This window comes from Nematostella vectensis, chromosome 5, assembly GCF_932526225.1.
Source record: "Nematostella vectensis chromosome 5, jaNemVect1.1, whole genome shotgun sequence".
NCBI classification, from domain to species: domain Eukaryota; kingdom Metazoa; phylum Cnidaria; class Anthozoa; order Actiniaria; family Edwardsiidae; genus Nematostella; species Nematostella vectensis.
Genome location: NC_064038.1, coordinates 18,885,169 through 18,894,800, shown reverse-complemented (window position 1 = coordinate 18,894,800; position 9,632 = coordinate 18,885,169). Strand labels below are relative to the sequence as shown.

Genomic DNA, 9,632 nt, shown 5'->3' with positions numbered 1-9,632 from the left:
ATGCCTACAGCACACGGTATTTCCAGGCGGTCACCCGTCCAAGTACTAACCGTGCCCTAATGAGCTTAACTACGGTAATCGGACGAGAACCGGTGCTTTCTCAGTGGTATGGCCGTAGACGACAGAACTGTGTAAGAAATATATATTATATAACAGTCCTGTGAGTACTTCGGTAACAAAACGGAAATGCCTACAGCACACGGTATTCCGAAGCGGTCACCCATCCAAGTACTTACCGCGCCCTACTGAGCTTAACTTCGGTGATCGGACGAGAACCGGTGCTTTCTCAGTGGTATGGCCGTAGACGACAGAACTGTTTAAGATCTATCTATTATATAACAGTCCTGTGAGTACTTCGTTAACAAAAAGGAAATGCCTACAGCACACGGTATTTCCAGGCGGTCACCCGTCCAAGTACTAACCGTGCCCTAATGAGCTTAACTACGGTAATCGGACGAGAACCGGTGCTTTCTCAGTGGTATGGCCGTAGACAACAGAACTGTGTAAGAAATAGATTTTATATAACAGTCGTGTGAGTACTTCGGTAACAAAAAGGAAATGCCTACAGCACACGGTATTCCGAAGCGGTCACCCATCCAAGTACTTACCGCGCCCTACTGAGCTTAACTTTGGTGATCGGACGAGAACCGGTGCTTTCTAAGTGGTATGGCCGTAGACGATAGAACTGTGTAAGATCTATCTATTATATAACAGTCCTGTGAGTACTTCGATGACAAAAAGTAAATGCCTACAGCACACGGTATTCCCAGGTGGTCACCCATCCAAGTACTAACCGCGCCCTACTGAGCTTAACTTTGGTGATCGGACGAGAACCGGTGCTTTCTCAGTGGTATGGCCGTAGACGATAGAACTGTTTAAGATCTATCTATTATATAACAGTCCTGTGAGTACCTCGATAACAAAAAGGAAATGCCTACAGCACACGGTATTCCCAGGCGGTCACCCGTCCAAGTACTAACCGTGCCCTACTGAGTTTAAGTACGGTGATCGGACGAGAACCGGTGCTTTCTCAGTGGTATGGCCGTAGACGACAGAACTGTGTAAGAAATAGATTTGATATAACAGTCCTGTGAGTACTTCGGTAACAAAAAGGAAATGCCTACAGCACACGGTATTCCGAAGCGGTCACCCATCCAAGTACTTACCGCGCCCTACTGAGCTTAACTTCGGTGATCGGACGAGAACCGGTGCTTTCTCAGTGGTATGGCCGTAGACGATAGAACTGTGTAAGGTCTATCTATTATATAACAGTCCTGTGAGTACATCGATAAGAAAAAGGAAATGCGTACAGCACACGGTATTCCCAGGCGGTCACCCGTCCAAGTACTAACCGTGCCCTACTGAGCTTAACTACGGTGATCGGACGAGAACCGGTGCTTTTTCAGTGGTATGGCCGTAGACGACAGAACTGTGTAAGAAATAGATTTTATATAACAGTCCTGTGAGTACTTCGTTAACAAAAAGGAAATGCCTACAGCACATGGTATTTCCAGGCGGTCACCCGTCCAAGTACTAACCGTGCCCTAATGAGCTTAACTACGGTAATCGGACGAGAACCGGTGCTTTCTCAGTGGTATGGCCGTAGACGACAGAACTGTGTAAGAAATAGATTTTATATAACACTCCTGTGAGTACTTCGGTAACAAAAAGGAAATGCCTACAGCACACGGTATTCCGAAGCGGTCACCCATCCAAGTACTTACCGCGCCCTACTGAGCTTAACTTCGGTGATCGGACGAGAACCGGTGCTTTCTCAGTGGTATGGCCGTAGACGACAGAACTGTTTAAGATCTATCTATTATATAACAGTCCTGTGAGTACCACGATAACAAAAAGGAAATGCCTACAGCACACGGTATTCCCAGGCGGTCACCCATCCAAGTACTAACCGTGCCCTACTGAGCTTAACTACGGTGATCGGACGAGAACCGGTGCTTTCTCAGTGGTATGGCCGTAGACGACAGAACTGTGTAAGAAATAGATTTTATATAACAGTCCTGTGAGTACTTTGGTAACAAAAAGGAAATGCCTACAGCACACGGTATTCCGAAGCGGTCACCCATCCAAGTACTTACCGCGCCCTACTGAGCTTAACTTCGGTGATCGGACGAGAACCGGTGCTTTCTAAGTGGTATGGCCGTAGACGATAGAACTGTGTAAGATCTATCTATTATATAACAGTCCTGTGAGTACTTCGATGACAAAAAGGAAATGCCTACAGCACACGGTATTCCCAGGCGGTCACCCATCCAAGTACTAACCGCGCCCTACTGAGCTTAACTTCGGTGATCGGACGAGAACCGGTGCTTTCTCAGTGGTATGGCCGTAGACGACAGAACTGTGTAAGAAATATATATTATATAACAGTCCCGTGAGTACTTCGATGACAAAAAGGAAATGCCTACAGCACACGGTATTCCCAGGCGGTCACCCATCCAAGTACTAACCGCGCCCTACTGAGCTTAACTTCGGTGATCGGACGAGAACCGGTGCTTTCTCAGTGGTATGGCCGTAGACGATAGAACTGTGTAAGATCTATCTATTATATAACAGTCCTGTGAGTACTTCGATGACAAAAAGGAAATGCCTACAGCACACGGTATTCCCAGGCGGTCACCCATCCAAGTACTAACCGCGCCCTACTGAGCTTAAATTCGGTGATCGGACGAGAACCGGTGCTTTCTCAGTGGTATGGCCGTAGACGATAGAACTGTTTAAGATCTATCTATTATATAACAGTCCTGTGAGTACCTCGATGACAAAAAGGAAATGCCTACAGCACACGGTATTCCCAGGCGGTCACCCATCCAAGTACTAACCGTGCCCTACTGAGCTTAACTTCGGTGATCGGACGAGAACCGGTGCTTTCTCAGTGGTATGGCCGTAGACGATAGAACTGTGTAAGATCTATCTATTATATAACAGTCCTGTTAGTACTTCGAAAACAAAAAGTAAATGCCTACAGCACACGGTATTCCCAGGCGGTCACCCATCCAAGTACTAACCGCGCCCTACTGAGCTTAACTTTGGTGATCGGACGAGAACCGGTGCTTTCTCAGTGGTATGGCCGTAGACGATAGAACTGTTTAAGATCTATCTATTATATAACAGTCCTGTGAGTACCTCGATAACAAAAAGGAAATGCCTACAGCACACGGTATTCCCAGGCGGTCACCCGTCCAAGTACTAACCGTGCCCTACTGAGCTTAACTACGGTGATCGGACGAGAACCGGTGCTTTCTCAGTGGTATGGCCGTAGACGACAGAACTGTGTAAGAAATAGATTTGATATAACAGTCCTGTGAGTACTTCGGTAACAAAAAGGAAATGCCTACAGCACACGGTATTCCGAAGCGGTCACCCATCCAAGTACTTACCGCGCCCTACTGAGCTTAACTTCGGTGATCGGACGAGAACCGGTGCTTTCTCAGTGGTATGGCCGTAGACGATAGAACTGTGTAAGGTCTATCTATTATATAACAGTCCTGTGAGTACATCGATAAGAAAAAGGAAATGCGTACAGCACACGGTATTCTTAGGCGGTCACCCGTCCAAGTACTAACCGTGCCCTACTGAGCTTAACCACGGTGATCGGACGAGAACAGGTGCTTTCTCAGTGGTATGGCCGTCGACGACAGAACTGTGTAAGAAATAGATTTTATATAACAGTCCTGTGAGTACTTCGTTAACAAAAAGGAAATGCCTACAGCACACGGTATTTCCAGGCGGTCACCCGTCCAAGTACTAACCGTGCCCTAATGAGCTTAACTACGGTAATCGGACGAGAACCGGTGCTTTCTCAGTGGTATGGCCGTAGACGACAGAACTGTGTAAGAAATATATATTATATAACAGTCCTGTGAGTACTTCGGTAACAAAACGGAAATGCCTACAGCACACGGTATTCCGAAGCGGTCACCCATCCAAGTACTTACCGCGCCCTACTGAGCTTAACTTCGGTGATCGGACGAGAACCGGTGCTTTCTCAGAGGTATGGCCGTAGACGACAGAACTGTTTAAGATCTATCTATTATATAACAGTCCTGTGAGTACTTCGTTAACAAAAAGGAAATGCCTACAGCACACGGTATTGCCAGGCGGTCACCCGTCCAAGTACTAACCGTGCCCTAATGAGCTTAACTACGGTAATCGGACGAGAACCGGTGCTTTCTCAGTGGTATGGCCGTAGACGACAGAACTGTGTAAGAAATAGATTTTATATAACAGTCCTGTGAGTACTTCGGTAACAAAAAGGAAATGCCTACAGCACACGGTATTCCGAAGCGGTCACCCATCCAAGTACTTACCGCGCCCTACTGAGCTTAACTTTGGTGATCGGACGAGAACCGGTGCTTTCTAAGTGGTATGGCCGTAGACGATAGAACTGTGTAAGATCTATCTATTATATAACAGTCCTGTGAGTACTTCGATGACAAAAAGTAAATGCCTACAGCACACGGTATTCCCAGGTGGTCACCCATCCAAGTACTAACCGCGCCTTACTGAGCTTAACTTTGGTGATCGGACGAGAACCGGTGCTTTCTCAGTGGTATGGCCGTAGACGATAGAACTGTTTAAGATCTATCTATTATATAACAGTCCTGTGAGTACCTCGATAACAAAAAGGAAATGCCTACAGCACACGGTATTCCCAGGCGGTCACCCGTCCAAGTACTAACCGTGCCCTACTGAGTTTAAGTACGGTGATCGGACGAGAACCGGTGCTTTCTCAGTGGTATGGCCGTAGACGACAGAACTGTGTAAGAAATAGATTTGATATAACAGTCCTGTGAGTACTTCGGTAACAAAAAGGAAATGCCTACAGCACACGGTATTCCGAAGCGGTCACCCATCCAAGTACTTACCGCGCCCTACTGAGCTTAACTTCGGTGATCGGACGGGAACCGGTGCTTTCTCAGTGGTATGGCCGTAGACAATAGAACTGTGTAAGGTCTATCTATTATATAACAGTCCTGTGAGTACATCGATAAGAAAAAGGAAATGCGTACAGCACACGGTATTCCCAGGCGGTCACCTGTCCAAGTACTAACCGTGCCCTACTGAGTTTAAGTACGGTGATCGGACGAGAACCGGTGCTTTCTCAGTGGTATGGCCGTAGACGACAGAACTGTGTAAGAAATAGATTTTATATAACAGTCCTGTGAGTACTTCGTTAACAAAAAGGAAATGCCTACAGCACACGGTATTTCCAGGCGGTCACCCGTCCAAGTACTAACCGCGCCCTACTGAGCTTAAATTCGGTGATCGGACGAGAACCGGTGCTTTCTCAGTGGTATGGTCGTAGACGACAGAACTGTTTAAGATCTATCTATTATATAACAGTCCTGTGAGTACTTTGGTAACAAAAAGGAAATGCCTACAGCACACGGTATTCCGAAGCGGTCACCCATCCAAGTACTTACCGCGCCCTACTGAGCTTAACTTCGGTGATCGGACCAGAACCGGTGCTTTCTAAGTGGTATGGCCGTAGACGATAGAACTGTGTAAGATCTATCTATTATATAACAGTCCTGTGAGTACTTCGATGACAAAAAGGAAATGCCTACAGCACACGGTATTCCCAGGCGGTCACCCATCCAAGTACTAACCGCGCCCTACTGAGCTTAACTTCGGTGATCGGACGAGAACCGGTGCTTTCTCAGTGGTATGGCCGTAGACGACAGAACTGTGTAAGAAATATATATTATATAACAGTCCCGTGAGTACTTCGATGACAAAAAGGAAATGCCTACAGCACACGGTATTCCCAGGCGGTCACCCATCCAAGTACTAACCGCGCCCTACTGAGCTTAACTTCGGTGATCGGACGAGAACCGGTGCTTTCTCAGTGGTACGGCCGTAGACGATAGAACTGTGTAAGATCTATCTATTATATAACAGTCCTGTGAGTACTTCGATGACAAAAAGGAAATGCCTACAGCACACGGTATTCCCAGGCGGTCACCCATCCAAGTACTAACCGCGCCCTACTGAGCTTAAATTCGGTGATCGGACGAGAACCGGTGCTTTCTCAGTGGTATGGCCGTAGACGATAGAACTGTTTAACATCTATCTATTATATAACAGTCCTGTGAGTACCTCGATGACAAAAAGGAAATGCCTACAGCACACGGTATTCCCAGGCGGTCACCCATCCAAGTACTAACCGTGCCCTACTGAGCTTAACTTCGGTGATCGGACGAGAACCGGTGCTTTCTCAGTGGTATGGCCGTAGACGACAGAACTGTGTAAGAAATATATATTATATAACAGTCCTGTGAGTACTTCGATGACAAAAAGGAAATGCCTACAGCACACGGTATTCCCAGGCGGTCACCCATCCAAGTACTAACCGCGCCCTACTGAGCTTAACTTCGGTGATTGGACGAGAACCGGTGCTTTCTCAGTGGTATGGCCGTAGACGATAGAACTGTGTAAGATCTATCTATTATATAACAGTCCTGTTAGTACTTCGAAAACAAAAACTAAATGCCTACAGCACACGGTATTCCCAGGTGGTCACCCATCCAAGTACTAACCGCGCCCTACTGAGCTTAACTTTGGTGATCGGACGAGAACCGGTGCTTTCTCAGTGGTATGGCCGTAGACGATAGAACTGTTTAAGATCTATCTATTATATAACAGTCCTGTGAGTACCTCGATAACAAAAAGGAAATGCCTACAGCACACGGTATTCCCAGGCGGTCACCCGTCCAAGTACTAACCGTGCCCTACTGAGCTTAACTACGGTGATCGGACGAGAACCGGTGCTTTCTCAGTGGTATGGCCGTAGACGACAGAACTTTGTAAGAAATAGATTTGATATAACAGTCCTGTGAGTACTTCGGTAACAAAAAGGAAATGCCTACAGCACACGGTATTCCGAAGCGGTCACCCATCCAAGTACTTACCGCGCCCTACTGAGCTTAACTTCGGTGATCGGACGAGAACCGGTGTTTCTCAGTGGTATGGCCGTAGACGATAGAACTGTGTAAGGTCTATCTATTATATAACAGTCCTGTGAGTACATCGATAAAAAAAAGGAAATGCGTACAGCACACGGTATTCCCAGGCGGTCACCCGTCCAAGTACTAACCGTGCCCTACTGAGCTTAACTACGGTGATCGGACGAGAACCGGTGCTTTCTCAGTGGTATGGCCGTAGACGACAGAACTGTGTAAGAAATAGATTTTATATAACAGTCCTGTGGGTACTTCGTTAACAAAAAGGAAATGCCTACAGCACACGGTATTTCCAGGCGGTCACCCGTCCAAGTACTAACCGCGCCCTAATGAGCTTAACTACGGTAATCGGACGAGAACCGGTGCTTTCTCAGTGGTATGGCCGTAGACGACAGAACTGTGTAAGATCTATCTATTATATAACAGTCCTGTGAGTACTTCGATGACAAAAAGGAAATGCCTACAGCACACGGTATTCCCAGGCGGTCACCCATCCAAGTACTTACCGCGCTCTACTGAGCTTAACTTCGGTGATCGGACGAGAACCGGTGCTTTCTCAGTGGTATGGCCGTAGACGACAGAACTGTTTAAGATCTATCTATTATATAACAGTCCTGTGAGTACCACGATAACAAAAAGGAAATGCCTACAGCACACGGTATTCCCAGTCGGTCACCCATCCAAGTACTAACCGTGCCCTACTGAGCTTAACTACGGTGATCGGACGAGAACCGGTGCTTTCTCAGTGGTATGGCCGTAGACGATAGAACTGTGTAAGATCTATCTATTATATAACAGTCCTGTGAGTACTTCGATGACAAAAAGGAAATGCCTACAGCACACGGTATTCCCAGGCGGTCACCCATCCAAGTACTAACCGCGCCCTACTGAGCTTAAATTCGGTGATCGGACGATAACCGGTGCTTTCTCAGTGGTATGGTCGTAGACGACAGAACTGTTTAAGATCTATCTATTATATAACAGTCCTGTGAGTACTTTGGTAACAAAAAGGAAATGCCTACAGCACACGGTATTCCGAAGCGGTCACCCATCCAAGTACTTACCGCGCCCTACTGAGCTTAACTTCGGTGATCGGACGAGAACCGGTGCTTTCTAAGTGGTATGGCCGTAGACGATAGAACTGTGTAAGATCTATCTATTATATAACAGTCCTGTGAGTACTTCGATGACAAAAAGGAAATGCCTACAGCACACGGTATTCCCAGGCGGTCACCCATCCAAGTACTAACCGCGCCCTACTGAGCTTAACTTCGGTGATCGGACGAGAACCGGTGCTTTCTCAGTGGTATGGCCGTAGACGACAGAACTGTGTAAGAAATATATATTATATAACAGTCCCGTGAGTACTTCGATGACAAAAAGGAAATGCCTACAGCACACGGTATTCCCAGGCGGTCACCCATCCAAGTACTAACCGCGCCCTACTGAGCTTAACTTCGGTGATCGGACGAGAACCGGTGCTTTCTCAGTGGTACGGCCGTAGACGATAGAACTGTGTAAGATCTATCTATTATATAACAGTCCTGTGAGTACTTCGATGACAAAAAGGAAATGCCTACAGCACACGGTATTCCCAGGCGGTCACCCATCCAAGTACTAACCGCGCCCTACTGAGCTTAAATTCGGTGATCGGACGAGAACCGGTGCTTTCTCAGTGGTATGGCCGTAGACGATAGAACTGTTTAACATCTATCTATTATATAACAGTCCTGTGAGTACCTCGATGACAAAAAGGAAATGCCTACAGCACACGGTATTCCCAGGCGGTCACCCATCCAAGTACTAACCGTGCCCTACTGAGCTTAACTTCGGTGATCGGACGAGAACCGGTGCTTTCTCAGTGGTATGGCCGTAGACGACAGAACTGTGTAAGAAATATATATTATATAACAGTCCTGTGAGTACTTCGATGACAAAAAGGAAATGCCTACAGCACACGGTATTCCCAGGCGGTCACCCATCCAAGTACTAACCGCGCCCTACTGAGCTTAACTTCGGTGATTGGACGAGAACCGGTGCTTTCTTAGTGGTATGGCCGTAGACGATAGAACTGTGTAAGATCTATCTATTATATAACAGTCCTGTTAGTACTTCGAAAACAAAAACTAAATGCCTACAGCACACGGTATTCCCAGGTGGTCACCCATCCAAGTACTAACCGCGCCCTACTGAGCTTAACTTTGGTGATCGGACGAGAACCGGTGCTTTCTCAGTGGTATGGCCGTAGACGATAGAACTGTTTAAGATCTATCTATTATATAACAGTCCTGTGAGTACCTCGATAACAAAAAGGAAATGCCTACAGCACACGGTATTCCCAGGCGGTCACCCGTCCAAGTACTAACCGTGCCCTACTGAGCTTAACTACGGTGATCGGACGAGAACCGGTGCTTTCTCAGTGGTATGGCCGTAGACGACAGAACTTTGTAAGAAATAGATTTGATATAACAGTCCTGTGAGTACTTCGGTAACAAAAAGGAAATGCCTACAGCACACGGTATTCCGAAGCGGTCACCCATCCAAGTACTTACCGCGCCCTACTGAGCTTAACTTCGGTGATCGGACGAGAACCGGTGTTTCTCAGTGGTATGGCCGTAGACGATAGAACTGTGTAAGGTCTATCTATTA

The 9,632-nt window shown here is 46.9% G+C and overlaps 49 non-coding genes and 3 pseudogenes across 49 annotated transcripts; all 52 read right to left on the bottom strand.

Moving 5' to 3' along the window:
• Nucleotide 1: 1 nt before the first annotated feature.
• LOC125566378 lies at nucleotides 2–120 on the bottom strand. The gene has a single exon (XR_007311385.1). It is a non-coding gene; the product is annotated as a 5S ribosomal RNA (ribosomal RNA).
• Nucleotides 121–187: 67 nt separating this feature from the next.
• LOC125564493 lies at nucleotides 188–306 on the bottom strand. The gene has a single exon (XR_007309511.1). It is a non-coding gene; the product is annotated as a 5S ribosomal RNA (ribosomal RNA).
• Nucleotides 307–373: 67 nt separating this feature from the next.
• LOC125566376 lies at nucleotides 374–492 on the bottom strand. The gene has a single exon (XR_007311383.1). It is a non-coding gene; the product is annotated as a 5S ribosomal RNA (ribosomal RNA).
• A 67-nt stretch (nucleotides 493–559) lies between these two features.
• LOC125565984 lies at nucleotides 560–678 on the bottom strand. Its single transcript, XR_007310992.1, has one exon. It is a non-coding gene; the product is annotated as a 5S ribosomal RNA (ribosomal RNA).
• A 67-nt stretch (nucleotides 679–745) lies between these two features.
• Nucleotides 746–864, bottom strand: LOC125563638. The gene has a single exon (XR_007308657.1). It is a non-coding gene; the product is annotated as a 5S ribosomal RNA (ribosomal RNA).
• A 67-nt stretch (nucleotides 865–931) lies between these two features.
• LOC125565872 lies at nucleotides 932–1,050 on the bottom strand. Its single transcript, XR_007310881.1, has one exon. It is a non-coding gene; the product is annotated as a 5S ribosomal RNA (ribosomal RNA).
• A 67-nt stretch (nucleotides 1,051–1,117) lies between these two features.
• Nucleotides 1,118–1,236, bottom strand: LOC125564492. Its single transcript, XR_007309510.1, has one exon. It is a non-coding gene; the product is annotated as a 5S ribosomal RNA (ribosomal RNA).
• Nucleotides 1,237–1,303: 67 nt separating this feature from the next.
• Nucleotides 1,304–1,422, bottom strand: LOC125565965. The gene has a single exon (XR_007310973.1). It is a non-coding gene; the product is annotated as a 5S ribosomal RNA (ribosomal RNA).
• A 67-nt stretch (nucleotides 1,423–1,489) lies between these two features.
• Nucleotides 1,490–1,608, bottom strand: LOC125566292. Its single transcript, XR_007311299.1, has one exon. It is a non-coding gene; the product is annotated as a 5S ribosomal RNA (ribosomal RNA).
• A 67-nt stretch (nucleotides 1,609–1,675) lies between these two features.
• Nucleotides 1,676–1,794, bottom strand: LOC125564491. Its single transcript, XR_007309509.1, has one exon. It is a non-coding gene; the product is annotated as a 5S ribosomal RNA (ribosomal RNA).
• A 67-nt stretch (nucleotides 1,795–1,861) lies between these two features.
• LOC125563473 lies at nucleotides 1,862–1,980 on the bottom strand. The gene has a single exon (XR_007308492.1). It is a non-coding gene; the product is annotated as a 5S ribosomal RNA (ribosomal RNA).
• Nucleotides 1,981–2,047: 67 nt separating this feature from the next.
• LOC125565640 lies at nucleotides 2,048–2,166 on the bottom strand. The gene has a single exon (XR_007310651.1). It is a non-coding gene; the product is annotated as a 5S ribosomal RNA (ribosomal RNA).
• A 67-nt stretch (nucleotides 2,167–2,233) lies between these two features.
• On the bottom strand, nucleotides 2,234–2,352 carry LOC125567245. The gene has a single exon (XR_007311769.1). It is a non-coding gene; the product is annotated as a 5S ribosomal RNA (ribosomal RNA).
• Nucleotides 2,353–2,419: 67 nt separating this feature from the next.
• LOC125567243 lies at nucleotides 2,420–2,538 on the bottom strand. The gene has a single exon (XR_007311767.1). It is a non-coding gene; the product is annotated as a 5S ribosomal RNA (ribosomal RNA).
• Nucleotides 2,539–2,605: 67 nt separating this feature from the next.
• On the bottom strand, nucleotides 2,606–2,724 carry LOC125564302. The gene has a single exon (XR_007309320.1). It is a non-coding gene; the product is annotated as a 5S ribosomal RNA (ribosomal RNA).
• Nucleotides 2,725–2,791: 67 nt separating this feature from the next.
• On the bottom strand, nucleotides 2,792–2,910 carry LOC125566072. The gene has a single exon (XR_007311079.1). It is a non-coding gene; the product is annotated as a 5S ribosomal RNA (ribosomal RNA).
• Nucleotides 2,911–2,977: 67 nt separating this feature from the next.
• On the bottom strand, nucleotides 2,978–3,096 carry LOC125563701. The gene has a single exon (XR_007308721.1). It is a non-coding gene; the product is annotated as a 5S ribosomal RNA (ribosomal RNA).
• A 67-nt stretch (nucleotides 3,097–3,163) lies between these two features.
• On the bottom strand, nucleotides 3,164–3,282 carry LOC125564129. The gene has a single exon (XR_007309148.1). It is a non-coding gene; the product is annotated as a 5S ribosomal RNA (ribosomal RNA).
• Nucleotides 3,283–3,349: 67 nt separating this feature from the next.
• On the bottom strand, nucleotides 3,350–3,468 carry LOC125564490. The gene has a single exon (XR_007309508.1). It is a non-coding gene; the product is annotated as a 5S ribosomal RNA (ribosomal RNA).
• Nucleotides 3,469–3,535: 67 nt separating this feature from the next.
• Nucleotides 3,536–3,654, bottom strand: LOC125566811 (annotated as a pseudogene).
• Nucleotides 3,655–3,721: 67 nt separating this feature from the next.
• Nucleotides 3,722–3,840, bottom strand: LOC125566375. The gene has a single exon (XR_007311382.1). It is a non-coding gene; the product is annotated as a 5S ribosomal RNA (ribosomal RNA).
• Nucleotides 3,841–3,907: 67 nt separating this feature from the next.
• LOC125564664 lies at nucleotides 3,908–4,026 on the bottom strand. Its single transcript, XR_007309683.1, has one exon. It is a non-coding gene; the product is annotated as a 5S ribosomal RNA (ribosomal RNA).
• A 67-nt stretch (nucleotides 4,027–4,093) lies between these two features.
• LOC125566555 lies at nucleotides 4,094–4,212 on the bottom strand (annotated as a pseudogene).
• A 67-nt stretch (nucleotides 4,213–4,279) lies between these two features.
• On the bottom strand, nucleotides 4,280–4,398 carry LOC125565983. Its single transcript, XR_007310991.1, has one exon. It is a non-coding gene; the product is annotated as a 5S ribosomal RNA (ribosomal RNA).
• Nucleotides 4,399–4,465: 67 nt separating this feature from the next.
• LOC125564819 lies at nucleotides 4,466–4,584 on the bottom strand. The gene has a single exon (XR_007309837.1). It is a non-coding gene; the product is annotated as a 5S ribosomal RNA (ribosomal RNA).
• A 67-nt stretch (nucleotides 4,585–4,651) lies between these two features.
• Nucleotides 4,652–4,770, bottom strand: LOC125565871. Its single transcript, XR_007310880.1, has one exon. It is a non-coding gene; the product is annotated as a 5S ribosomal RNA (ribosomal RNA).
• Nucleotides 4,771–4,837: 67 nt separating this feature from the next.
• On the bottom strand, nucleotides 4,838–4,956 carry LOC125563750. The gene has a single exon (XR_007308770.1). It is a non-coding gene; the product is annotated as a 5S ribosomal RNA (ribosomal RNA).
• Nucleotides 4,957–5,023: 67 nt separating this feature from the next.
• LOC125566579 lies at nucleotides 5,024–5,142 on the bottom strand (annotated as a pseudogene).
• A 67-nt stretch (nucleotides 5,143–5,209) lies between these two features.
• LOC125566319 lies at nucleotides 5,210–5,328 on the bottom strand. The gene has a single exon (XR_007311326.1). It is a non-coding gene; the product is annotated as a 5S ribosomal RNA (ribosomal RNA).
• Nucleotides 5,329–5,395: 67 nt separating this feature from the next.
• LOC125566205 lies at nucleotides 5,396–5,514 on the bottom strand. The gene has a single exon (XR_007311212.1). It is a non-coding gene; the product is annotated as a 5S ribosomal RNA (ribosomal RNA).
• Nucleotides 5,515–5,581: 67 nt separating this feature from the next.
• Nucleotides 5,582–5,700, bottom strand: LOC125567242. The gene has a single exon (XR_007311766.1). It is a non-coding gene; the product is annotated as a 5S ribosomal RNA (ribosomal RNA).
• A 67-nt stretch (nucleotides 5,701–5,767) lies between these two features.
• LOC125563678 lies at nucleotides 5,768–5,886 on the bottom strand. The gene has a single exon (XR_007308698.1). It is a non-coding gene; the product is annotated as a 5S ribosomal RNA (ribosomal RNA).
• Nucleotides 5,887–5,953: 67 nt separating this feature from the next.
• Nucleotides 5,954–6,072, bottom strand: LOC125564301. The gene has a single exon (XR_007309319.1). It is a non-coding gene; the product is annotated as a 5S ribosomal RNA (ribosomal RNA).
• A 67-nt stretch (nucleotides 6,073–6,139) lies between these two features.
• On the bottom strand, nucleotides 6,140–6,258 carry LOC125565962. The gene has a single exon (XR_007310970.1). It is a non-coding gene; the product is annotated as a 5S ribosomal RNA (ribosomal RNA).
• A 67-nt stretch (nucleotides 6,259–6,325) lies between these two features.
• Nucleotides 6,326–6,444, bottom strand: LOC125564259. The gene has a single exon (XR_007309279.1). It is a non-coding gene; the product is annotated as a 5S ribosomal RNA (ribosomal RNA).
• A 67-nt stretch (nucleotides 6,445–6,511) lies between these two features.
• LOC125563637 lies at nucleotides 6,512–6,630 on the bottom strand. The gene has a single exon (XR_007308656.1). It is a non-coding gene; the product is annotated as a 5S ribosomal RNA (ribosomal RNA).
• Nucleotides 6,631–6,697: 67 nt separating this feature from the next.
• On the bottom strand, nucleotides 6,698–6,816 carry LOC125564128. The gene has a single exon (XR_007309147.1). It is a non-coding gene; the product is annotated as a 5S ribosomal RNA (ribosomal RNA).
• A 67-nt stretch (nucleotides 6,817–6,883) lies between these two features.
• Nucleotides 6,884–7,001, bottom strand: LOC125565908. Its single transcript, XR_007310917.1, has one exon. It is a non-coding gene; the product is annotated as a 5S ribosomal RNA (ribosomal RNA).
• A 67-nt stretch (nucleotides 7,002–7,068) lies between these two features.
• Nucleotides 7,069–7,187, bottom strand: LOC125565214. Its single transcript, XR_007310229.1, has one exon. It is a non-coding gene; the product is annotated as a 5S ribosomal RNA (ribosomal RNA).
• Nucleotides 7,188–7,254: 67 nt separating this feature from the next.
• Nucleotides 7,255–7,373, bottom strand: LOC125566448. Its single transcript, XR_007311457.1, has one exon. It is a non-coding gene; the product is annotated as a 5S ribosomal RNA (ribosomal RNA).
• A 67-nt stretch (nucleotides 7,374–7,440) lies between these two features.
• Nucleotides 7,441–7,559, bottom strand: LOC125564657. Its single transcript, XR_007309676.1, has one exon. It is a non-coding gene; the product is annotated as a 5S ribosomal RNA (ribosomal RNA).
• Nucleotides 7,560–7,626: 67 nt separating this feature from the next.
• LOC125563758 lies at nucleotides 7,627–7,745 on the bottom strand. The gene has a single exon (XR_007308778.1). It is a non-coding gene; the product is annotated as a 5S ribosomal RNA (ribosomal RNA).
• A 67-nt stretch (nucleotides 7,746–7,812) lies between these two features.
• On the bottom strand, nucleotides 7,813–7,931 carry LOC125566275. The gene has a single exon (XR_007311282.1). It is a non-coding gene; the product is annotated as a 5S ribosomal RNA (ribosomal RNA).
• Nucleotides 7,932–7,998: 67 nt separating this feature from the next.
• On the bottom strand, nucleotides 7,999–8,117 carry LOC125565639. Its single transcript, XR_007310650.1, has one exon. It is a non-coding gene; the product is annotated as a 5S ribosomal RNA (ribosomal RNA).
• Nucleotides 8,118–8,184: 67 nt separating this feature from the next.
• Nucleotides 8,185–8,303, bottom strand: LOC125567241. The gene has a single exon (XR_007311765.1). It is a non-coding gene; the product is annotated as a 5S ribosomal RNA (ribosomal RNA).
• A 67-nt stretch (nucleotides 8,304–8,370) lies between these two features.
• LOC125563677 lies at nucleotides 8,371–8,489 on the bottom strand. The gene has a single exon (XR_007308697.1). It is a non-coding gene; the product is annotated as a 5S ribosomal RNA (ribosomal RNA).
• Nucleotides 8,490–8,556: 67 nt separating this feature from the next.
• Nucleotides 8,557–8,675, bottom strand: LOC125564299. Its single transcript, XR_007309318.1, has one exon. It is a non-coding gene; the product is annotated as a 5S ribosomal RNA (ribosomal RNA).
• A 67-nt stretch (nucleotides 8,676–8,742) lies between these two features.
• Nucleotides 8,743–8,861, bottom strand: LOC125565851. The gene has a single exon (XR_007310860.1). It is a non-coding gene; the product is annotated as a 5S ribosomal RNA (ribosomal RNA).
• A 67-nt stretch (nucleotides 8,862–8,928) lies between these two features.
• Nucleotides 8,929–9,047, bottom strand: LOC125565260. The gene has a single exon (XR_007310275.1). It is a non-coding gene; the product is annotated as a 5S ribosomal RNA (ribosomal RNA).
• Nucleotides 9,048–9,114: 67 nt separating this feature from the next.
• On the bottom strand, nucleotides 9,115–9,233 carry LOC125563636. Its single transcript, XR_007308655.1, has one exon. It is a non-coding gene; the product is annotated as a 5S ribosomal RNA (ribosomal RNA).
• Nucleotides 9,234–9,300: 67 nt separating this feature from the next.
• LOC125564127 lies at nucleotides 9,301–9,419 on the bottom strand. The gene has a single exon (XR_007309146.1). It is a non-coding gene; the product is annotated as a 5S ribosomal RNA (ribosomal RNA).
• Nucleotides 9,420–9,486: 67 nt separating this feature from the next.
• LOC125565907 lies at nucleotides 9,487–9,604 on the bottom strand. The gene has a single exon (XR_007310916.1). It is a non-coding gene; the product is annotated as a 5S ribosomal RNA (ribosomal RNA).
• Nucleotides 9,605–9,632: the final 28 nt, after the last annotated feature.